The sequence below is a fragment of the Styela clava genome, chromosome 9 (assembly GCF_964204865.1).
Source record: "Styela clava chromosome 9, kaStyClav1.hap1.2, whole genome shotgun sequence".
NCBI lineage: Eukaryota > Metazoa > Chordata > Ascidiacea > Stolidobranchia > Styelidae > Styela > Styela clava.
The window spans coordinates 5,672,664-5,677,849 of NC_135258.1; positions in this window are offsets into that span (position 1 = coordinate 5,672,664).

The window sequence follows — 5,186 nt, forward strand, 5'->3', positions numbered from 1 at the left end:
GTTTATCGTCGAGCACTGACTATTTCAGAGCGATTGGTCCAGTAATTAAAAAGAAAAACGACGTTTTAGGGTTAGGTATCAAGCCGGCGTGGCTTTCCACACGTTTTCTCACAACTGAGGGGGTAGAGGCACTGCAACACCCCTAATGCCACTTGAAAAAATCCCATTTTCCGGGCGAACGCTTTCCCGCTCCGAGAACGGAGATTATCGGCTTGTAAACGCCAAATTCACTCTAGTGTGACTAGATCGATGACTTGATTGACGGGTAGCCCACTCAGGACCACTTTAAAGCCTGTTTTGTTCCACTTCCAATTTCAACGTGAATTGAAATACCAAGTGATCCAAGTCACTTATCCATTACGTTACCAGGGCAAAATAAAAAAATATCGATTCTCCGATAATAATATGCGGTACGGTAACTTACCAGTACCTGAAATTCGTTTGCAGAACGGCTCTTACTTGTCATATAATACAATTTTATTTCGATCTTTCGTCTACAACTTGACAACACAAAAATAAAAACACAGAAAAGGGCAACGAAAAGTTCGGGAAAATGGGCAATACCTAGAGCAGCGTTTCCCAACCTTTTCTGGTCGCGGACCATTTTCGCATGGGCAAAAACCTTTGCGGACTCAGGGTGCGTTTATTGCAGCCGTACTCTGTGTGAAGAAACAATAAAACCCAACACAACAGAATTTTAACGATTCTCGAAACCGGAAGTTCGCGCAATTACGCTTTCTTTAAGAGAGCCTAATTTTTGAGTGTATGATTACCTTTTCTGTTGCACAATATTCAATCCATGACAACAACGAGTATTTAAAATGTCTTTCTATTTTAATTCAAATGTGTTTATGGTAACACGCGGCTGCCTCAACTTATAAAAATATGAAAGCATTGCTTCAAATGCCACGGCAATCTGCGAACATAATAATTTAAGAATATACTGCCCGATTATATTTAGTTTTGATACATATTTTTTGCGATCTTGCGAATTTGTTATCGCTGTTTGGAAAATCCTACTATCTGCTATAAATTTTCAGAAAGTAGCCTACAACTTGATTTAGTACCTATTAAAAATATATTTAAAATATTTAGTAAATCAAAAATACATGTTCGTCGCCTTGGAAGCAATACTACTCCGAAAATATCATGACAATCCGTGAACACAAAAATGCGGGGTAAAGTGCCCGATTATATGTTGTTTTCATTCGTATTTTTGTGAATTCGACAAATCTGAGCTGTTAGTAGATTACTTATGGCGCTCCAGTACTGTACGTACCAATGTGGAGGCAGTAAAGCAAAGAATCCTTAGGGAAAATGCCAGGGTACATAGGCTACATTACTGTAGCACCCGAAATTTTGCGTGTTGCAATGTCTAAAAAAGCGTTTTCATTCGGTCGCGGACAATCTTAAAACAACATTATGGTGTTTTCCGTTTTATGTCTAGTATTTTGTATTGGCGAATGATGGTCAGTCATTAAATTGACATAGTCAGATAGATCTGACACCAGTTACCGACCCAAAGTCTTGAGTATGCATGCCTTTTCCGTGAAATACATTGATCAGGCCTCGCTCTCTCTGTGTCCAGTTCAAATACCATGTTTCCTCAATATTATTGCCGGTACCACGTGGAATTATTCAAATTTCTTTTAACAAAATTCTTCTGTTGTCTATCGTTCCGAGCACTGTTCCTGACTTTTACCATTTGTTTCCAAGTCCTATAAACGAGTTTTATTATCGTGTCATCGCAGAGACGTCGACACGTCCATCCCGCACCGCGTCCTGAGAGAGAAATAAGAGGAATATAAGAACGCAATTCATTTTTTCTTATTAAATAAAAAAACAAAGTAGGCTACAATATTTACTGCGGTTCCTCACGCCTACGGTACCGTCAGGGGTTTCGTACCTTTCGTACCGTACTTCTAGTGGGCGTAGCATAACAATTTTTTGATATGTCAATCCTAACCCCCAATCCTAAAATCAAATCACTACGACATTACAATCACGTCATAGAGCTTGCAAATTATGCGCACGATCAACCGAAATGGCATTGGCGCCGACGATAAAGAACTAACTGACGTTATCGATCTCTCTCCTATTGGAATCGTTCCCCGCTCGCTCCCCGTTCCGGGGCTCGCTGATCGATTTTCCTTTTCATCTCTGCTCTCCTTGGCTGTCCATCGATGATCTAACTCCATCCTGATCGCTTTTCGCTCACTCTCATATGCTGGCTCCTATTTATTTCCTGTTCATCTCTCCTCTCCTTGGCTGCTTAACCTGTTCTCTTGCCATACCCGCTGATCGATTTCGCTCACTCCCACGCCGGCTCCTATTTTCTTGGCTTACGCCTGACCCTTTCCCCCCTCAACTGCTCTGGGTCTTGATATCTTTCGCCTCGATGACTTCCCTTACTCTTGTCTCCATTTTTACTCCCCCCTTATCGCTTGGTCATCCCGCTGATCGATTTCGCTGACTACCATGCTGGCTCCTATTTATTTCCTCTCCAGCCCTGCTCTCCTTGGTTGCTGCCCTGGCCTGCCCCTTTACCCCTCGACCGTCTGCATTGTTTGGTGGTCCACCCCTACAACTCACTCGACCATGTGGGGTTCGAACCACGATCCTAATGTTTGATCATGTTTCATCGCTTCCCCTGAGCTACCGCTACTGTTGAGGATAGGGTTGATTAATATCTTACTTAATTAACGACGTCACACTTGACAGCCTATGACGATGTTAATCGCCTACAAAACTGATGGTGCGTAACTTGAACCCTAACCTGGTACACAACCTGAGTTCATGTTTTGCGTCATCTTGGTGCGCCAAAATTTCTGTGGTTTTCCTCTGCTCCCTAAGCACGTGCTTATTTTGCCTGATGGACAAGACAGCACATCTCAATATATATATATATATATATGAAATTTATCTGTGAAATTTAGCATCATTTATGGCTTTAATTTAAAACATATTTTTTCAAAAAAGTTTAGCTTTGGAATTGTGGGCTCCTAAATAATAATCAACTTCTTCAACGGCTCCGTAACACCAAAAGTTTGAGAAATCCTGTTCTATGGCATATCAAAACTCAATTCAATTTGCTCTTACCAAAATTAACAAATACGGTAGGCTAGATTTTCTAGGAAACCTACATTTGACATTACTGTAATAGTAAGATCGCAAAAGGAATAAGTCAATTTCACCGTGGTACGGTAACTGAGCAGTACCATACCTGCAGGCTTGATCACGCAACCACTTGAAATAAGTTTCAAAACAGTGTTCACATGAGTAAATTTTAAAACAGCGAAATCTTGAATGAAATTTCAGGATTCGTAGAAAATTTAGGAATAAATGAAAGTAATAGCCTTCTGGAAAAAAAATTTAACTTTAAACACTGAAAACTTTAAAGCAATTGGTCCAGTATTCGAAGACAAAAGCGATTTTTTAATGATGGTGACGAAGAAGAACAATAACAACAACATAATATTGAAACGATCGTTATGTTCACTAAAGTGTCCAATAATATTGAAACTATCGCTATGTCCACTACGTGTCCAATAAGTATTGAAAGAATATGGAGGATAAAGGGTCATTATAGCAAGTCAGTCATCATTTCTCTATACCTACTCCAAGTATGGTGCAGTCATATCATATTTTTCAATAAAATCACAGGGCCAGGGATGGAATGTATGACTGAAAGCACACGATAAACTAATACCAAGCCATTATAAGGGAGTTTATTGTTAGTTCATTTCCTGTCTGAATCACATCAACGATTTTAAATGTCGAAATCGATGATATTTATAGAACTGGCATTATCAGCGAATTTGGAGTCCTATTTTCGTGAAATATACGACTCTACTATAGAACATTAACTGTAAAAGACCATTATTCCCTTTTAGAGTTGGACTAGGCATGAATTATACTGTGCATATGCCATACGACATAGTATGGTTTTAACTTGTTCAATTGAGTTTTGTTTTTGTTTTCTTTTTGTTTTTCTTGTGTGTTAATTTATTTTCAGTGAGTTACTTTAGCTCAATTTCGTTGACAAAATGGTAATTTTATATTTTTTTAAAGGTTGTGACTTACTCGATGACCTAACGGTCGCTTCGTCACAACCTCGTCACAATGCCTTGAAAATAATTTTGAAATGTTGTATGTATACTATTTGACATTGTTGACGAAATAAAATAGAATGGGATTTACATATTTATCCCGGGGAGAGGAAAGCCGATAAGATGGCTTATACCTATGGCAAACCACGGCCTCTCGTCCGGTTACCATTTCAAGTCGGGTATGGGATTAGTTATATTGTTTGTTTTCGGAAGCATGGACTTGGTGGTGGAGGAAGCCGTAACCGACCAGCGGTTACGTGAACCACCCAACGGCGGCGAGGAGTCCAGCAATCCTCTCGCACATAAACATCCCTGCATGGGATTCGAACCTGCGAACCCACGCAGAGTAATTAGAGGTGCGGTGGCGAGCGTATTCCTAACGCTTAGCCCGTTGAGCCACACCACCGCTACTACTACTACTACTACATTGAAATTCTGGGATTTTAATAAAATTTATACCGTAAATTTCTAGGACCTTTACTCAAGCCGACAGACATCTATCTAAAATCGTAAACATGCAATAATTTTTGCACGCTCTGTTGCACATCATAGCACTTGAAAAGTCATCAGCTGGTCGTGACGTCACTAATATTCCGGACGTAAACAAAGACCTTGGATAGCTGAAAGTGAAAACAAAGCGAATGCTCAGTTCGAACGGCGAAGGAAATGGACGTTACTTTTTCGTTAACGCTATGAAGCCCAGTAAATATCAATAAAAACATCATTTGAAGTCAACAAATAACTTCAATCGAGGTGTGGGATGTTTGGTTTGATCATTTTGACTGTTTCTGTGTTTAGTTCGAGTACGGCCTCAGCCTTACCAAACTCTGACCGTACCGGTACCGGTACTGTCAGACTGTAGCTGCGTACCGTACCGGTATCATGTTATAAGTATAAGTTTATTTCGACTCCATAATCAGCAATAGACGATAAAAAAATAGATAAAAACAAAAGTAAAAGTAACTGATTATAGAATAGTGAAAGCGAACAAAACCTAGAGTAAGGTTTGAAACGTACAGATTTTAGATGGAAAGGTATTGATAAAAGAAGTAGTACGTGTTCGCTCACCCAAAAGTA